This window comes from Anolis sagrei, chromosome 1 (genome assembly GCF_037176765.1).
Source record: "Anolis sagrei isolate rAnoSag1 chromosome 1, rAnoSag1.mat, whole genome shotgun sequence".
In the NCBI taxonomy this organism is placed as follows: Eukaryota; Metazoa; Chordata; class Lepidosauria; order Squamata; family Dactyloidae; genus Anolis; species Anolis sagrei.
The window spans coordinates 164177985-164197596 of NC_090021.1; the positions used below are offsets into that span (position 1 = coordinate 164177985).

At 41.0% G+C, this 19612-nt stretch overlaps 1 long non-coding RNA gene across 1 annotated transcript; it reads right to left on the reverse strand.

Moving 5' to 3' along the window:
• Positions 1 to 422: 422 nt before the first annotated feature.
• LOC137095928 (uncharacterized) lies at positions 423 to 15176 on the reverse strand. The gene is made up of 6 exons (XR_010909073.1): positions 15099 to 15176; positions 13034 to 13106; positions 9691 to 9807; positions 4865 to 4916; positions 1463 to 1524; positions 423 to 459 (listed from the first exon to the last, which is right to left on the reverse strand). It is a non-coding gene; the product is annotated as an uncharacterized lncRNA (long non-coding RNA).
• Positions 15177 to 19612: the final 4436 nt, after the last annotated feature.

Genomic DNA, 19612 nt, shown 5'->3' on the forward strand with positions numbered 1-19612 from the left:
CCTCCCAATCCTACATTTTGATATTATTCCCACCAATAAGGTGAACAGGGTGAATCCAGACTTTTTCTCCTCTACCATCAGCAAGAAAATAACCTTTTACTTCCCTGTATTTATTAGAGAAGAGGATTCTGTGCATGATTTTTAGCATATAATCAATAAGGCTGTTCCATTTATTAAACAGATAATTTAATCTAGCTCTTCAGATCCAATTCTTCAGAACACACTTATGTTACCTTATGATCATTGCTTCAATAAATTGCAAGAGCAGCCAAGCAAACCTCAACAGAAAGCTAATTCAAAGTCCAATGTTGTCAAAGTATCCTTGCCCCTGGTACCAAATATATTCCAACAGATCCAACTTACTTGAGTGTAGATGTTACACATCACTTCCAATTTCTTACTCTCCAGCTCCTTGATATCTGCTTTAGTGACTATCGGAGGGAAGTGCCATTGAGATTGCTGAAAATAGGGAAGAAAAGGAACATATTTATAAATGTAATGGGGAGTTTTGGAGGGGCCCTGTGTCGCATGGATGAGAATGGCAATGAGCCACAGCTGTTAGCCTCCCTGTGTCCCCTTTAGCCCTTCGTGTAGTAATAGCTGGCTTCTCCTCCCTATCTGTTCTGTCTATTCCCGAAGAGCAAGCAGGGAGAGAAAAGCAATGTAAATCTCAGCAAAGCCTACAGAGCAAATTGCACCAGTAGGGGATCCGGACAAGAACGGCCCCTTTCTTCAGTTGAACCCATTAGTGGGACCATGTTGGTCTCCAGGAGAAGTCAACACATTCTGCTTCAACACATTAGCTGATAATATAAGCCCACCGCTCAGTAAGGCTCTTCTGGCACTTCTGAATGCAGAACAGAGTACCTAAGGCAAAAGGAAAGTCTAAACCTTGTGCTTGCAGAGTGGATGAATGCAAAGACTTTTCTTCCCCCCTCTTCTTTTCACAAAGAGGTGAAAGGAACGGATTCACTAGGCTGTTTGCTTTGAAAACAGCATGGACCATTTCTTTCATACAGCGATTGTGCAATAAATCCCCTTCTTTGCTCTACAAGGATGTTGCTTCTTCTGGTAGCATGATGGAGATGGAGAAACAGAGCCTGCCACTAAGTCTTTGATACCAGAGCCATGGCCACCAGCTTGCCCATTGCAATTCATGTCCTAGACCACTTCTTAACAAATACTGGACTTTCTATGTGCTTTTCTCAGGAAGAGATTTCTACAAAAGCTTTCCTCAGGTGTGCTGAACTAAAATGGCTACCTCTCCAGTCACTAAAACCATGCAGTCATTAAAAAAAATATACAAATTAAAACTCACAATTGCACAAACAAATGAATGAATGAATTGAAAACCCAGCAACAAAGCTCAACTTAAACTGTAAGGTATTTTTATGTTTTACCTGCGTTCATTTTGACCAACATTGGTAATGAAGTATTTCTTGTAGTGTATTGTTTTACTTACTGGTGGGATGATTCTTTCTTCCTTGACCTCTGGCTCCGGGGCCGGCTTTGATTTTGTAGGTTCTGAAAATCAAGAAAAACAATATCACTGCATTTGGAGTCCCCTTGACTTAATCAGTCCTCCTTCCTTAGTCAGTTAGAAGAAGCTCATATGGCTGGCCAGGCCTCAGAGGGACGAAAGAAAGCAGACACAGCTCTATCATGCACAGGCCAAGAAGCTGATGAAAATCTTTCCCATGTCCCAACTGCCATTGTTCTAGACTCAGAGGAAGACAAGAACCATTATGTTATGTACCAGAAGCAGATGAAAAGTCCTCCGTCCATTTCAGTTCCTGCTGCCATGACCTCAGAAGGAGAGAAGGTGGCAGTACCTACTGCCTTTTGCCTTTTGTTTCATGTCTAAATTAGACTGTAAGCCTGTAGATAGGGGGACTATTTTCTTGTTCTCTTAAAGCATCAAGTACTGTGCTGGCACATCATCATCATCGTCATCATCATCATCATCATCATCATCATCATCATCATTATTATTTGCACCTGCATCTAGAATGCAAGGTGGCAATATTTCAAATTTTTGACTTGTATTCTGTCTAGATTGGCACACTTGAATTTTGCACCTTTCCTCAGCTCTACTTAAGAATTCATTGCACTACCTGAGCCTAGACCCATCCTGATTCTGTTTTTCAGCCATGATATCGTTGTTGTGATTGTGTTGTGTTTTTATCTGACTGTTTTTAATGCTGTTGTTTTTAATCTGTGATTCTCGGGCTTGTCCCCATGTAAGCCGCCCGAGTCCCTTTGGGGAGAAGATGGTCGGGTATAAAAATAAAGTTATTATTATTATTATTAGTATTATTATTATTATTATGATCATAACTCACTGAAAGATTAACACATGGAATGGATTCACTGCTCCACTCTTATTTCCAATGGTGTTTAAGTTTAGTTTCACAGAAAGAAGGTGGCAATTGAGATTATAACTAGTGTTAAATTCAGGTGTTGTATCACTGCATCACACTAGGCATATTAAAACCCAAGGCAGCATGCAGCCTCACCCATGAGAAATATCTGAAAGTCAAAGCTTATTGGATTATGATCCTAGCAGCAACGGAGAGATCCTTTTCTCTAGACCAGGACAAAAAAATCATCTGGAGAGCAGATTCTTCCTTCTTTGAAATGCCCTTGACCCTGCTCAGTCAAACGCTAGAGCCCGTTCTGCAGGGACCCTTTTAGGGAAAGGAGAGAAGAGCTTCCGGCCACTTAAGAGAAGGAAGAGAGCCCAGGAGTATAAAACTGCTTCTAATAAAGATCCAGGCCAAAAGAGCAATGGACTGTTAGGAGATGCTGCAAAGAGACAACATGGAATCACAGAGGATAATTTCCCAGTTCTGAGTATATTCAGAATCAGATTTGACATAGCCAAGCATGGGTGATTTCTAGCTAATGAAATTCCTTCTGGCATGAGAATGGACTGTCTGAGTCAATACAAGAACGAGCCCTTTGTCTCAGATAATGCCTTTTGCATCAGAATCCGCTTTGTTTTTCTTGACCTGAATAGGTACTTCTTCTCTCATTCTCCTATCAAATACCATTTAATATTTCAACGATGGAACTGAACCAAACTTGGCACACAGCTCTCTCATGACCAACAGAAAATACTGGAAGGGTTTGGTGGGCAGTGTCCTTTGGTTTTGGAGTTGTAGTTCACCTACATCCAGAGATCACCGTGGATTCAAACAATGATGGATCTGGACCAAACTCTACACAAATACTCAATATGCCCAGATGTGAACACTGGGGGAGTTTGGGGAAAATAGAATCTTGACATTTGGGATTTGTAGTTGCTGGGATTTATAGTTCACCTACAATCACAAAGCATTCTGAGCCCCACCAAAGATAGAATTGGGCCAAACCTCCCACACAGAACCCCCATGTGGGCCACAGCAACGCATGGCAGGGGATGGCTAGTCTATATATAAATGCTCTGTGCATAATGAGTGCCTTAAAAACAAAAGAACAACTTAACGAAATCAGACCAAATTTGGCAACAAAACATCTCACAACACAAGGAGTGACCATCACTAAAAAAATTATGATTTTGTCATTTGGGAGCTGTAGTTGCTGGGATTTATAGTTCACCTACAATCAAAGAGCATTCTGAACTCCATCAACGATGGAATTGAACCAAACTTGGCAAACAGAAAATACTGGAAGGGTTTGGTGGGCATTGACCTTGAGTTTGGGAGTTATAGTTCGCCTACATCTAGAGAGCACTGTGGACTCAAACAATGATGGATCTGGACCAAACTTGGCACAAGCACTCAATATGCCCAAATATGAACACAGATGGAGTTTGGTGGAAATAGACCTTGACATTTGGGAGTTCTAGTCACTGGGATTCACAGTTCACCTACAATCAAAGAGCATTCTGAACCCCACGAATGACAGAATCGGGGCAAACTTCCCACACAGAACCCCCATGACCAACAGAAAAAACTTAAGGCCATCCAATCCAACTCCCTTCATCAGGGCAAGAAAACATAATCAAAGTCCTCCTGACAAAGAGCCATCCAGCTATAGAGATAGATAGGTAGATAGATAGATAGATAGATAGATAGATAGATAGGGAGTTGTAGTTGGTGGGATTTATAGTTCACCTACAATCAAATAGCATGATAGAATTGAACCAATTGGGGCATACAGGACTCTCTTGACCAACAGAAAACACTAGAAGGGTTTGGTGAGCATTGACCTTAAGTTTGGGAGTTGTAGTTCACCTACATCCAGAGACTACCATGGACTCAAACAATGATGGATCTGGACCAAACTTGGCACGAATATTCCATATGCCCAAATATGAACACAGATGGAATTTGGGGAAAATAGACCTTGACATTTGAGAGTTGTAGTTACTAGGATTTGTAGTTCACCTACAATCAAAGAATGTTCTGAACCCCACAAACCAATTGGGCCAAACTTCCCACACAGAACCCCCATGACCAACAGAAAATACTCAAGGGCATCCTGTCCAACTCCCTTCACCAGGGCAAGAAAACATAATCAAAGCCGTCCAGCAAAGAGCCATCCCGCCATAGATATAGATAGATATGATTCACACACAAATATAGTATCATAGATTTGAAAGGGACCCCTGAAGAAGGACAATTATATGTTGCATGTTCCAGAATAGACAAACCAGACACTCTCCACATCAACACTGACAAAGAAACAGCAAGAAATACTGTTTACCCACAAGCATCAAGACATTGCATATATTAGAAACCAACACTTCCTCATGACTTTTATTTTCCATATCAACAGACTGGGCCACAGCAACGCGTGGCAGGGGACAGCTAGTAATGAATCACAGTGTCTCCCAAAACAGCTAGTGCATTGTACTTACTGTCTTCGGGGGTCCGGTAAAGGAGAGTGGGTCTTTTGGAGACTGGGATTCTCTGAAAAGGAAAAAATGCATGACATTATTTATCATGCCGCTAAATAACCCATCTGAATAAATAAATGACCCATACATGTTCTTTTTTAGTGGCTTTCCTTAAAAAATGAAATTAACTTTTGTTGCTAAAGCAATTGAAATTCCCTTTGCAAGTGCATACTGAATAAAATTAATATTAATTTGACTTTTGTGAGTACTTCCCTCAAATCGCTTCTGATACAATAAAAATACCACCAATTTACATACGTTCAGAACCAGGTAAATTGAAATATTTTCCATGCTCCCCCAAATCCTTGGAAATATGACTTGGAGTTGATAATCTGGATTGTATACACTGCTATACAATCCAGATTATCAAATCAGATAATATACATTATTTGCTTTGAACTGGATTATATGAGTCTACAGTGCCATATAATCCAGTTCAAAGCAGATAATCTGGATTTTATATGACAGTGTAGAAGGGGCCTAGTTCCCTAGCTAGCTACACATTGAGAGAAATAAGATCTCCGAGCTTCTCAAGGAAGAACTCTCAAACCTCAGCAAAGCAGGAGAAAAACATAATACAGTGAGTAAATGTCATACATTTAATATAATAGTCTCTTCAAGCTGAAATGTGGCTCCTGAACTACAGAGCCTAATATTTTTCTTGCACTAGCCTGGACGTTTCTATTGGATTACTTTTCAATCTATTTTTATTTTATGAATATTGGCATGAAATAATTAAGTCAATATGTTCTGGTACAGCCATACCAGGAGCTCCAGCTTGCCTTGCTATTGGTTATTTGTTGCATGTATTTTAAAGTTCTCTGCTTTTGCAGTTAGATGGCTTTCCTTACTTTGCAGTTATTGGGTCAATGACCTGTCAATTATCATTAGGTTCCCTAGTTCCGCCCCCTTTTTGGGTTTTGGAGGGAATAGGAGTCATTTTAGCTCAGTCCACACAGAGAAGCCTTCCTTACAGGACTTAAATCAGGGCCTCCTGTAAAAGGCTTCATCATTTACAGCTTGGCCGGGGAGAAAAGGCCCCATAGCTTGGCCGGGGAGAAAAGGCCCCATAGCTTGGCCAGGGATATACAGAGACAGCCTCTCAGCTCTCTTGCTGGGGATCCAGTCCCGCAGCGCTTCAGCCATCTTCCTCCTCCTGGAAGTTCTGCAAAGTCTCTGTTCGGTAAGGGCCCTTCGCGGCAACCATAAAGCAGATTGGACCGGGTGTAGGGGCCCCACGCCAACAGAAGAGAAGACAGATTGCCCAGGTAGAGGCCGGGGATTTTCCCAACGGCAAAGGAACAGTTGCCTGCCTTTCGGGGCAAGATTGAGAACGCCAATAGTTTATTAAGAAAACTTTGAAGCTTATCGTTGAAGATTCGTTATTTGTTCAGTAATAAAGATTTTGTTGCATCTTTAAAGACTTTGAAGCCCATCTTTTCAGGAAAATCCCAAAAAACCTCTCTCTGAGGCAACCCCAGCGTCCCATTGGGCGAACAGAATTTAAGCCCTGTTTACAGTCTTTTATAGGAGCCCAGCGTGCGATAGCACACAACACATAACTGACAAACTACTACATCAACAAGCTGAGGACAATGTGCTAAGTAAATGGTAATCTTTATAGGAAAGAGTAAACACTACTGAGTAATTGTGTTGCTGATACAATTAAGTTGCAGAACAGCATAAATTGTCATAAAGAATTATTCAGCCATCTGTTTAGAACAAGAAAAAGGAACAACAGAGAGGAAAAAAATCTGGGACATGTAAAATCACCTTTCAACAAAAGATTGCCCCAGGTACTGCCAGGCCATCAAATGCTAATCAAGGTGGTCAGTTGAAACATTCACACCTAGCTCCAGCAGACAAGAGTCCTTTGTCTCACCCTGGTCATTCCACAGATATATAAACCCTTTTTCCTAGTTCCAACAGACCTCACTACCTCTGAGGATGCTTGCCATAGATGCAGGTGAAACGTCAGGAGAGAATGCCTCTAGAACATGGCCATATAGCCCGAAAAAACCTACAACAACCCAGTGATTCTGGCCATGAAAGCCTTCGACAGTACAAATATCTAAGGGACTGTATCAGTTTTCAAGAAGTGGTGAATCGTAAAAATTTGGTCATCTAGTGGTATGATATAAGCATGATTTTCAGAATTGTCCTTCAAGGACACCATTGTTATCTACATGCCTCTTGCCTGTACATTAGATTATTATCTACATGCTGTAAAGATTTGTTAAACAAAGGGATTGTGCAACTAATTGGTAGAATTATGTTTCCCAAACTTGTGCTTGCTGTTCAAGTCTCAAAGTGATTTTGCATTTCATTAACAGTGTTAGTTCATGCTGTGGTATGATTGGCACATTTAAGCAAAATAAATATGACACAACGTAGGTAAAGGTAACTGGAAATCTTACAAGCAAACTCTTATACAATGATGTTTTATGCATGCTTATGTACAAACATATTAATAAATTAAAATGCTTTTTAAAAAAATGGTTTCCACTTATTTTTGTACTTTTTTCTTATTTTTGTATTTATTTTTTTCTGTTCTACAGATGCATTTATATTTCCACCAAATGCTGTCAAAGGACTCTTATTGCATGCAGTTTGGGCTCAGTTTCTATGCACTTCAAAAATGAAGTCCCATGGAGGCCATCGTATGCATCTCATATCCAATAGCCCTAACATATAATCCCATGACAAAGGCGCAATTCTAGTGAGACTCCGTGGGACACCATTTCCACAAAGCATGAAAATGGAGCCCAGAATGCATTTTCAGGCGCCAGGTGCCATTCGACTCCAAACAGCAAAAATGGGAGAAAGACAGGGAAAGGACATAGGCTGACTGACCATCCCAAAAGATGGGCCTCAATGGTAGAGAATGAAGTAAGACGGTTCCCTCAATTCTCCCTCTCTTTCTCCCACTTTCCCTCACCTTCCTCCACTTTTCCCCACTTCAGAATTTTTCATCCGGCCTGATGGTAAACAAAACAAAGGGGGTGATAAGGGAAGGGATAAGGAGCTGAAACTCAAGCTGTGCTGTCATGCGCTGGGCCTGTGAAAAGGTCTGTAGGCAGGACGTGTTCTGTATGCCCAACGGAACGCCGAGGGTGCTTCGGATTAGAGGCCCTATAGATTTCCCTAAACGAAGTCTTTAGAAACTTGGAAAGTTTAACAAAGTTCTTTATTAGTGCTTAGGTCTTCAATAAATCAAACAAATACTTCAAGGCTTTGAATCAATTGGTGGCTTTCTTAATCTTGTCCACAAGGGACAGGCAACTATCTTCATGAACTGTTTCTTCACTATCAGGGAAATCCTTGACCTCTACCTGGGCAATCTGTATTAGGCTCTGTTGGCGTGGGCCCCTACACCCAGTCCAAATTGCGTTATGGCCGCCACATGTGGTCCTTACCGAACAGAGTCCTTTTGTAGATTTCCAAGAGGAAAGAAGGTCTTCAATTCCCAGCGAAGGCTGGCTGTATAGCTGTGGGACTGGATCCCTCCAGCAAAAGCTGTAAAAGACGAAGCTTTCTACAGGTGGAAGTGATTCACGTCCTGTACGAAAGGCTTCTCTGTGTGAACTGGAGGTCTCCTTTTCCCCTCCTTAACCCAGAAAAAGGGGAGGAACTAAAGAGCATAATGATAATTGATGGGTCATTGGCCCTATTATTGCAAACCAAGGGAAGCCACCTTATTGCAAAATGCATGGAACCTTGGAATACATGCAAACACTCAAAGCAAGAAAAGGAAGTTGGAGCTCCTGGTACAGCCATACCAGAACACAAGCCATGGAGCCTAGAACTCATGGCATGTTGAGTGGGAAAAGGTTGCAGGCATTTTGAACAGGCTTCAGTCAGTCCAGTGATCGTTCCAACTGACAACTGAGTCCTCTCAAGCATTAGTGTCCATTCTAGGTTTTTGTTACCTTTTCAGGTGTTTTCCAGGTTACTGGGCATATTTAGAAATAAAGATCAGCCCCTTGGAGAACCCCATTAAGACTTTGGTTAAAGGGCTTCGGAGAAGGGAAATCTAACAAGGGAGCTGCAAAATTCTAAAATATAAATAACTGCTTTCTTTTGTCAATTAATTAGAAGCAGGCAAAACAACAAGAAACCAATGCAATAAAATTAAATAGCAATCTCTCTCCCCCCCCCCCCCCCAAAAAATCTAATATAGTAAGAATAACAATATCAGAAGAGAAAATGATGCCACCCCTGTCACAATCATATATTCCGGTTACAAAGGAAAGTAAAAAAGAAACCCAGAGGGCAAAAATCAAATCCCTATCTCTGACAAGGGTGCTTAGAAGGACAAAACTAACCATCGAAAATTCACGCGTACATACACACAAAATTTTGAAAACCTAAGTACTAATCAAAGCTAAGGCTTCATAAAATCAATGGGCATGCTTTTTTTAGACTGTTCTCCTACTGCCTCTCTCCTTCTGCTCTCCTGCCTGCCTAGGAAAGAAATGTCATTCCAGGTTTTCCAAAATTGCAATAAAAAAACTCAGTCACATTTAGCAAATTTGGACTTTAGAGAAATGTTCCACATGTTCACTAGTACTTTTTCACTGACCAACTTCTTTCTTAGGTCTAAGCCTCCCAGTGTTTTCAAAATGTGTGTTGAATCTATGCAAATCATGCCTCTAGTCAATTTTAAAAATGATAATGCTATAGCAGTTTTTATGTCTAGTGTATTGATGTGACCAGCTCTCTACCTGATCTAGACCAAAGGAACAAAAGGAACAAAAAAAGGAAAGGGATTGGTATATTATACTGACCGTAGGTTTTATGTTAGGTTCCCATCCGGGCTCTTTTCTCATGTCGGGGTAAAAGGCCAGCCTCATGCGTTGGGCAATGTCTCTATCCGGACGCCTCAAATATGGTCTTATCAGGTACTGCAAGAAAAATATCATTTATTACAACATGAAGATGGGAGTTGTTTTAGTGTGACAACAAATGTGCCTCAAAAAAAAATAGTAATAATAATCATCATCATCATCATCATGCATCACACAGTCCTAGACGCTTGGAAGTGTTTGACTTGTGATTTTGTGATAAGAAATCCAGCATATAGATCTCATTTACTGTGACATACTGTGGCATCATCATCATCATCATCACACAGACAGACTACAAACAGAGGCACAACTCGGTGGCTGAAATGATTCATTGGAACTTATGTCACAAGTACCACCTGCCAATAGTAAATAGGGATTATAAACCTGCAAAGTTAGTGGCAAATGAACACGCAAAAATACTGCGGGACTTTCGAATCCAAACTGACAAAGTTTTGAACACAATACACTAGACATCACGATTGTGGAAAAGAAAAAAAGTTTGGATTACTGATGTCTCCATACCAGGTGACAGTCAAATTGACAAAAAACAATAGGAAAAATCAACCATTATCAAGACCTTAAAATTGTATTGCAAAGGCTTTGGCAGAAACCAGCACAGGTGGTCCCAGTGGTAATCGGCACATTGAACATTGACAAAAATCACAATCTGTCAACAGCAAAAAGCCACCTTACTTGGATCTGCGTGCATCATTCAAAAATATATCACACAGTCCTAAACACTTGGGACGTATTTGACTTGTAATTTTGTGATATGAAATCCAACATATATATCTTGTTTGCTGTGTCATACTGTGTTTTTGTGTCAGAAAATAATAATAATAATAATAATAATAATAATAATAACAATAATAATAATAATAACAATAACAATAATAATAATAATCTTCATGTATACCCCTCCACCATCTTCCCAAAGGGACCCAAGTGGATTCCACTTTTAATGAATAGTGATGGAAAGTGACACTGGCATCTCCAAACAAAGAACTTTTTTCCTATGGTTCTTCAATTATTATTCAAAAGACCTTGCAATTTTGACAATACTCTATAAAATGTTTCTCAGACAAATCATGAGTGACAGAGTGTCCTTTTAATAGAACAAAACAAACATGATTATGAAAGCAAGTTGTGAAATGTTTCAGCTCTGGAAACAATAGGCAACACAAAGAGATAGCATGTTGGTATTCCAGAAATATAGCATCATGGTTTAAACAAATTGAGAAAACAAAGCGTGTAAGGAAGTTACCAGGAACCAGATGATTCTGTCATTTTAAAAAAATACACAATATATATATAAAAGTTTTGAAAATCTGGGTCAACAGAGGACCATACTGAATGTTACTTTCAATATATAACTTGTATATAAATCTGTGCAGTTTTCCCTATGCAAAAGTAGGTTTACTCATCCAGATGTGCAAACAATTCACTGTTTTCAACCAGAACCACAAGAGGATTTGACTGTGTGTTTTTGCCAGTATTTGTTAAATTAGTTAAATTAGTTTCCCAGCTCTCAACTTGTGCTATATGTTTCATTTCTTTCCAGACTAACGCATGTGTGTATTGTGCAAGACTATGCAAAGCAAACAATCTTACATATTTTCAAAAAATTCACACACCAAATGTCTTATGGGAAAAAAAACTAGCAGACCCTCCTCCTTTTCTTTACAGTCTCATTGGTAAATCTTTAAATTTAATTTCTTTCCTGATTAGTATACTCAAGAGGAAATGTCATTTTCACTTTTTCTCCAGATTTACTTTTCTTTAAGCATCCTTTCCATTCCAAGTTTGAAGCAATTTATATGGGTGATCAATTCTTTTACATTGAACAGAAATTATATTCTTTCCCCTCCTTTACCAATCTCACATAAAAATTAGGAAGTGGAAATACTAATTCAGTATTAAGAGTGCTGTGAGTGTACAGTGATATGAACGAAGACTTTGAGGCTCTGGGTCTGGGTGGAAGACGGTGTGTTTTTCGGTTTTCCCGCATAGTCAAGTTTTTAAAATCTTATATTGTTTCCACTCTGAATATGAAGATTTTTAAAGATTCGGGTACATTCATATTTAAAACAACCAGATTAATTGTTTACCTTTATTTCCAACACACATACATTCCAAAATACAACGAAATGTGAGCACCAAAGCCTAAATACCATGAAGGAACCAGATCCATCTGAACTTGGAAGTGAAGCAAAGCTATTATTATTTATTTATTATTTACTTCATTTGTATACCGCTCTCTCTCAGCCCGTAGGCGACTCAGAGCGGTTTACAACCAAATCAGTATACAAAGTGCACAACATTAGCATTTAAAACAGTAAACATGGCAACTACATCAATATAACAATACATCAGTACATCAATATAACATCAATACATCCATATAACTAATCCATCACGTCTCATCGGTAAAGTCATAATCCGATCTCCTTGTCCATTATTCCATGTTCCAATAATTAATCAATTAATTGCCCTGCTTAATTAAATGCCTGTTCAAAGAGCCAGGTCTTCACTCTTCTCCTGAATGCCAGTAGGGAGGGGCCGATCTAATGTCTGCGGGAAGGGCGTCCCACAGCCGAGGGGCCACCATTGAGAAGGCCCTGTCTCTCGTCCCCGCCAGCCGTGCTTGTGAGGCTGGTGGGATCGAGAGCAGGGCCTCCCCAGACTATCTTAGTGTCCTAACTGGTTCATAGGGGGTGATGCGTTCGGACAGATAGGTCAGGCCAGAACCATTTAGGGCTTTAAAGGCTAAAGCCAGCACTTTGAATTGTGCCCGGTAGCAGATTGGCAGCCAGTGGAGCTGGCGCAACAGAGGAGCTAACCCTCATTAATATTTGGACAAAAGACCAACCATGAACACCAGGTATTTCATGCTATGATTCAGTGGGAGGAACAGGCAAAACCACCTCAGAGTATGCTTTGTCTAAGAAAACCCTATGAATCAAGTTGCCAGGTGCCTTGAAGGCATATATACATCCATGCAGCAGTAGCAGCAGATGATTTTGCAGATGATTCTGCAAAAACTGTCAACCCAGAAATCATTTTGGGATATCAGTTACAAGAGGATCTGTCAGTTGTATATTCTGTTATTGCAAGGCCATTTATATCCTGTGTTATGCCTTTCGTGTTATGCAATCCAGGACATCGCTTTATAACATTGGAAATGTTCTGTGCTAATTGTCACTTTTAGTTTGGGGAATGCCACTGACACACATCAATGCAAGACACAAAGCAGACAATAGAAGAATATTGAAAAGACACTTACCAGGAATTCCTCATCTTCTGCCTTAGTTCTTCCAAATTTCTTGAGCTTCTCCTCAATATTAAAGTTTGGATCACTACAAAAGAACAAAAGAAGATACTATAACACCACAGAAATCCTCCATCTGCTTCCTGATAAAACTGTCAATAGCCCTGTGGTTTTAACTGTGTAAAACCCAGAAAATTGGACAAAAAGTTGATTGGATAGTATCATTTATTAGTAACCTGTTGATGACAAAGCACTTTGATCCAATTTGTGTAGCTTTCTCAAGACTGATAGGGTAGTTATATCTAGTGGTACTTTTGAGGTGACAATTGCTGAAGCTTAATGCAGTACAAATCCTGGGGAAATAACTGTTTTAAAAGTACCTTCTGTTTCTAAGGAATTGTGACCCAACGTACTTGGTTGATCCAAAAAATGGCTTCAAAACCCGTTTCGGATATAGTGGTTCGATTCAGAATTGAATTCCGAATTTTTCCTTAAAAATTTTCGGAACTTTCCAAAATTTTTGAAATGTCTGAATCGCTTAGTTAAAGTTGATTTCCCACCTTTAGGAAGAATATTTTGACTATATGGGATCTGTAGTGTCTTTTCTGGCAACGCAAGGCAAACAAAGGAAACAAACAGCAGAGAGGCCTTGGTGGTTTTGGAAGTTGATTTCAAACCTTTCAGAAGAATAGTTTGTGTTCAAAGAGTGGCTTGAATTGATGGGATATCTAGTTCTATTGAGGCAATGTACAACACAGAGGCCAGGCTAAAGAGACCTGCCACAATGCTGGTGCTTTGTTTCCTCCGTGCTGTTCCTTCCTTCCACCCACACCACGCCACACCACGCAGGGTAACGCATCTCCTTTCACATTTCCAATGGACCTAGCGACTGTTCCTATAGAAAATGCATCTCTTCCAAGCAGGCAGCCATCAGCCCAGCTTCCCAGTTTTTCGAGCCAGTCCCTGGGGTCGTAGAGGTCTCCCCACCACCTCCGCTCTTGGGACGCTTCGGAGCCATTGCCAAAGGGAGAGGCACCTGACAAGCAGTCCCTACACCCAAACCTCAAGCTGAGGCATCGCCTTGCCAACCAAGGCCAGCCTGCCCTCCTCCCCATGTGGCTCCCGCGCTCTTTAGTGATGTGTCTCCATACCAACCATGGGGCAGTTCTCTCCCTCTGCTTCTCTCTCTTGCCCCCTCATGTGTGCCACCAGGTGAGTCTTATCTGCCAGCCGAGAAAGTACGGGCGAGGGCAATGTGCTGGCGTCTCCTTCCTTCCTTCTCTCCCTCTTGCGGACTTTATTTTACGTCTCACGGCCCACCTGTGGGCTGGGGCCCACGGGTTTTGTACCACTGGACTACACTGACCATATAATGCAATTCAAAGGGCATTGTAGATGTTAACACAGATATTCACATGCTGCCACTGGAAGGAAGCATGGTCCCTGCTGGAGAGGAGAACATGTGTGTGTGTGTGTGTGTATTTTCAGTGCTTCTTATTAAAATAGTCCTGCTGTTAAGAATTGTGGGATCTGAAGTTCAAAACATCTGGTGGAGAACAGTTTGAGAAACTCTGCTCTACTACACTGATGATATTCAATGAATGGTCTTGCTTTTTAAGATATGTGTAGCAAAATTAAGAAGGCTGCAAACCCTGCTGTGAAAAGGAGCAACCACGTGTTCATTATGATTTGTTTTGTGTTTTCCTCTTGATGTTACCCTTAAAAAAACAGTGAGGTGGGTCAGTCTGAAACACAGTCACTATGCAAGGTTCACCTAGTGTGTTTCTTGAGCCAGCAGGGATTATTAGGACTCCCAAGTACTCCAACCACTACACCACACTTGGACATGTCTCAAGAAATAAAAGAAACATAATCAAACTATGGTACTGTTCACGCTATTCTAAAATATTGGGTGTGCAGAAACCTCCTGTATTGATGAAGGGAATGCAATTCTTGTTAAAATTATTTATGATTTGCTGCTCATCTAGAAAAAAAGGGGGAAGTCATAGAAGGGAACACATCCTCTATAACTGCAACAACACATACACATCCAAGGGTTAAGAAAAGTGTATAAACTTACAGAGACAGTAGCTGCAAGAATCTGTAGTCATGCTTGAACGTAAAATATTCTACATCTGGCAGTCCGGTATCATCACTTTTGCGAGCCATCTGTAACAAAATATAGGGAAACATGTCAGCCCTGCATCAGCATCCCTTGTTATTTTCACTATTTTTTATATAAAAAAAAAACCCTATACGCTTATATAGGACCAAGCAGAGCTGCCCAGGGAATGAGAAGATAAGGCTGAGGCAATGGGCTCTCACAAAGCAAGCACCCTTCAGACCAGTTTCCAACCATAATATCACAGTCAATAAAACATCATAATTCATATTACAATAAAACATTAAAACAGCAATTACATTCAATTATCATTGCATCCTTTGGCCCACTTTGCACATTGATCACCAGAGATCCTCCCCAAAACTTGTAACAAAAATGTAGTTAAACAAAATATAAAAATCCAGCCAACTTTAATACATGGATTAAAGAATGCCGCACTTTTTTCAGCAGTCAGTGAACTGGCAAAAGCCAGCCCGAATAAAAGAGCCTTTCCCTGCCACTGGAGTGGATTTCCATAGTCTGGGAGAGACCACTCAGAAGGGCCTTCCTCTTGTCCATGTGAAATGTGCCTGTGGAGATGCTGGGCCTGAGCAAACCTGAAAGTCTGCACAGATTCACGTAAGAAAATGAAGCAGTCAGTATCAGCTGTGAACCTAGAAGATGACTTTAGTTGTGTTGTTACATATTAGCCCAACGCAACCATGCCTGCTGTGATCAACAGGGATCTGTTTCCTTGTGAATCAGGAAGTACCTGAATGATATTTCCATTCCCTTTTGTGAGTGACATCCATTATGACATGCAGAAGCAGGGTCCTTGCCTCAATTCCCCTCTCACAGTAGAAAATACCCTAAATAAGAACTGGATGACTTCCACAGTCCCTGTACAGTATCTAGATTGAGGGAAGACATGGTGTCCCTCTATTTGGCTTTGGTCAGATTTCACCTAGAGTAGTGTGTCCAATTCTGGGCACCACAGTTCAAAAGTGATATTGATAAGCTGGAAGGTGTTCAAAGGAGGGCAACTCAAATGATCAAAGATCTAGAGACCATGCCCTACGAGGAGCGTCTTAAAGAACTGGGCATATTTAGCCTGCAGAAAAGAGGTTGAGAGGAGACACGATAGGCATGTATAAAGATGTGAAAGGATGTCATAAGGAAGAGGGTGCAGGCTTATTTCCTGCTGCCCTGCAAACTAGGACTCAGAACAATGGGTTGAAATGACAGGGAAGGAGGTTCTACATGCTCACGAGGAAGAACTTCCTGACTATAAGAAGAGCTGTTCAGCAGGGGAACTCTCTGCCTCGGAGTGTAGTGGAAGCTCCTTCCTTGGAAACTTTTAACCAGAGGCTGGATATCCATTTTCTTAGGGGAACTTTCATTGTGTTTTGCCTGAATGGCAGGGGTTTGGATTCCAACTCAATTATTCTACTATTCTATGACTCAGTTATTGCGTACTCCCCCCTCTCACCAACAACCCCACAATTTAGTGGCCAGTGGAGTGTAAGGAAAGGGAACTATGTCCTGGCAGCTAGATGCAAAACAACACCATCCTCAGGACCTCTAGAGGACCCCAGGGGTGCCGTTATCACTGCATACACAGCTATAGAGAAATAGCTGGAGATTTCATCACCACCAAGTTCTCTCCACCAACCACGAAATGGCCATGCCAGTGATGTGCGTACTTCTATAGGTAACAGATGAGTTTCAAATGGTGGTGGTGGTGTGGGGGGAGAGATTACACAAGGTAGGCAGCAAAATCCTCCCTGTTGTGGCTGGCATTGGTCACTCATAGAATGCCAGCCACTCGTCCCTTATATGAGCCTGCCCATATTAAATAATAATAATAATAATAATAATAATAATAATAATAACTTTATTTATATAACCACTCTGAGTCTCCCCGAGGGGTCTCAGAGCAGTTCCCAGGTAACATCACAAAACATGCAAAGTAAAACAACATAACCATAAGATTAACAAAACAATATAAGCATAAAAATGGTCGCCATAACAGACATACATTAAAAATAATCCTGCCTGTTCAAGGCAATTAAAAAATTTAAAAGGCCGGGCCAAGATTTGTGCAAGCAACAATAATATTAGTTACGGGTCTGTGGCTGTTCATTCCGGGGCCGATTAGAGGAAGTGATCTGGGGAATTGGTAGGAAGAAGAAGGCCGTATTCAACAATGTGTAAGACTAAGTTAGAACTGGTCATTTTCAAAGTCTTGTTGAAACCACCAGGTCTTCAAGCTCTTACGAAAGGAGGGGAGGGATGGGGCCTGTCTTATTTCCCTTGAAAGGAAGTTCAAGATAGATCTTACACTTAAAAGGATGAAACTCTATATCTCCTATCCTCAGAATATTCGCTTTTCCTCAATGGGAAATACACTCCAACACTCGATACACTCGAAGGCAACCAATACACTCGATGGCAACCATCAACTGATATTTTTTTAACTGTCTTTCCGGTGTCATCAGTTTCCATGGCGCTCCAGCTGAGGTCACCATGTGTCATTGTTAAATGCTGTGATTTGCTGTAGTGAAGGGCCAACTGCTTAGGTAGCCCTTCACTCAAGAAGATGAATGAGTGTAAACCAATGTATTTGTTCATTCAGCATATTCAGAAAAACATTGGTACAGCCATGCTTTCAGAACTGACTGGCAGGCAGTGCCCCCACAAACCAGTACAGAAATGAACTGTGAATGAATGATCTTGAGACGAGATGAGATGTTATGATGTTTATTGATTGTTATAATGTTATTCTTTTAACTAGATTTTAACTGTTTTTATCATGTTTAAGTATTGGATTTGCTTTGTTAACCGCTCTGAGTCGCCCTGAGGGCTGAGAAGAGTGGTATGCAAATATAGTAAATAAATAAATAATAAGTAAATGTGACTTTCTTTCTATCCCGCCCTATCTTCCTCAGGGGACTCAGGGCAGATTGCAACATACAGAGAGGTAAACATTCAATGCCATATAAAGATGCAAAACAACAGAAACAAAAAGATAAAAACCCAATTTACATTCACACAAGCAATTACAGCTCAGGATGGACCCATTTTTATTTACTGTGTCTAGACCAACACCACATGCACCGGGATTGTGGCGCAGCTGGCTGAGTGTCAGCTGTATTAAGATCACTCTGACCAAAAGGTCATGAGTTCGAGGCCAGCCCGGGCTGGAGTGGGTGTCCAGCCATTGTGTAGCCCATTGTCGACCTTTGCAACCCGAAAGACAGTTGCATCTGTCAAGTAGGAAAATAAGGTACCACCTTAAAGTGTGGGAGGCTGAATTTAACTAATTTATGAGGCCATAAAGAAAGAAGACTCCGGGGAATGTGGAATGCGGAAGAACTTCATCGGTGTCGTTGATGGACGATGAAAAGCAGCAGCTCCCCTGGCGGCCAGAAAAAAGTTAAATAGCCTTGGTGTATTTGTCTGTATTTGTTGTCTGTCAAACTGGCATTGAATGTTTGCCATATATGTGTTTACTGTAATCCGCCCTGAGTCCCCTGCGGGGTGAGAAGGGCGGAATATAAGAACTGTAAATAAATAAATAAATAATAAATGTGTCAGAACCCAGATGCCTTCAAACACGCCAGACACAGTTCAAATGGTAAAACACAGCTTTATTGTTAACAAAAAGTCTTGAAAAGCACTTAACTGCAGTGCTGAAGTCTATTGGAGTAGTTTGACACCAAAATTGAGTCAATAGAGCAAACTAAAATATAATCCGGATTATAGTGTAGACTCTTGATCCAGATTAAACTAAAAATGAAGCAAACTGCTTAAAAATCAATATGTAGCAGAAATACAGTCACTGGAAAAGAAAATCGCAGTTTCAGAACAAAAGAATGTTTCAGTCCCAAAAATATAAACACATAAAGTCCAGAAAAGCCAGAGCGTGGTCAAACCGGTCCCGAGGTCAATCCGAAGGAATCAAAGCTGGAAAGCTGGAACAACAAGAACTTACGAGGCTGGAGCCCGGGACCCAAAGGTGACAGTTTGGCAAGGCAAAGAGTAAGGTCCCATTTGGACACTTTGCTTCCTGCAACTAGATGTGCCAACAGAACTCCCTTATATTTTAAAGCTCATTGTCAGAGCTTGATGAGCTCCCCACCCTTTCATCATCGCTATCACCTGCTTCCAAGTCTGCAGCTGAATGCCCATCTCTCCACCTTTGCCAATTACTATCAGGGGTCAGATTCTGCCAAGAATCACCTGGCTGCCAGTCCCCCATGAACCCCTCGAACTCTTCGCTGGAAGTGGGCTGGTTGCAGATGTCTCTTATATTCTGTACCTGAGTCCAATCCAATTCCTCCCCTTCCGTGTCACTTCCAGACCCCAAATCCCCCTCAAAGCCCAAAAAGTCCTCCCCAGAAGTGGGTTCCCTAAGTAACTCCCGAATACACTTCCTCTGTGCTTCTCCTTCAGATTCTGGCTCACAAACAGTCCTTTTAACACCTCTAGAT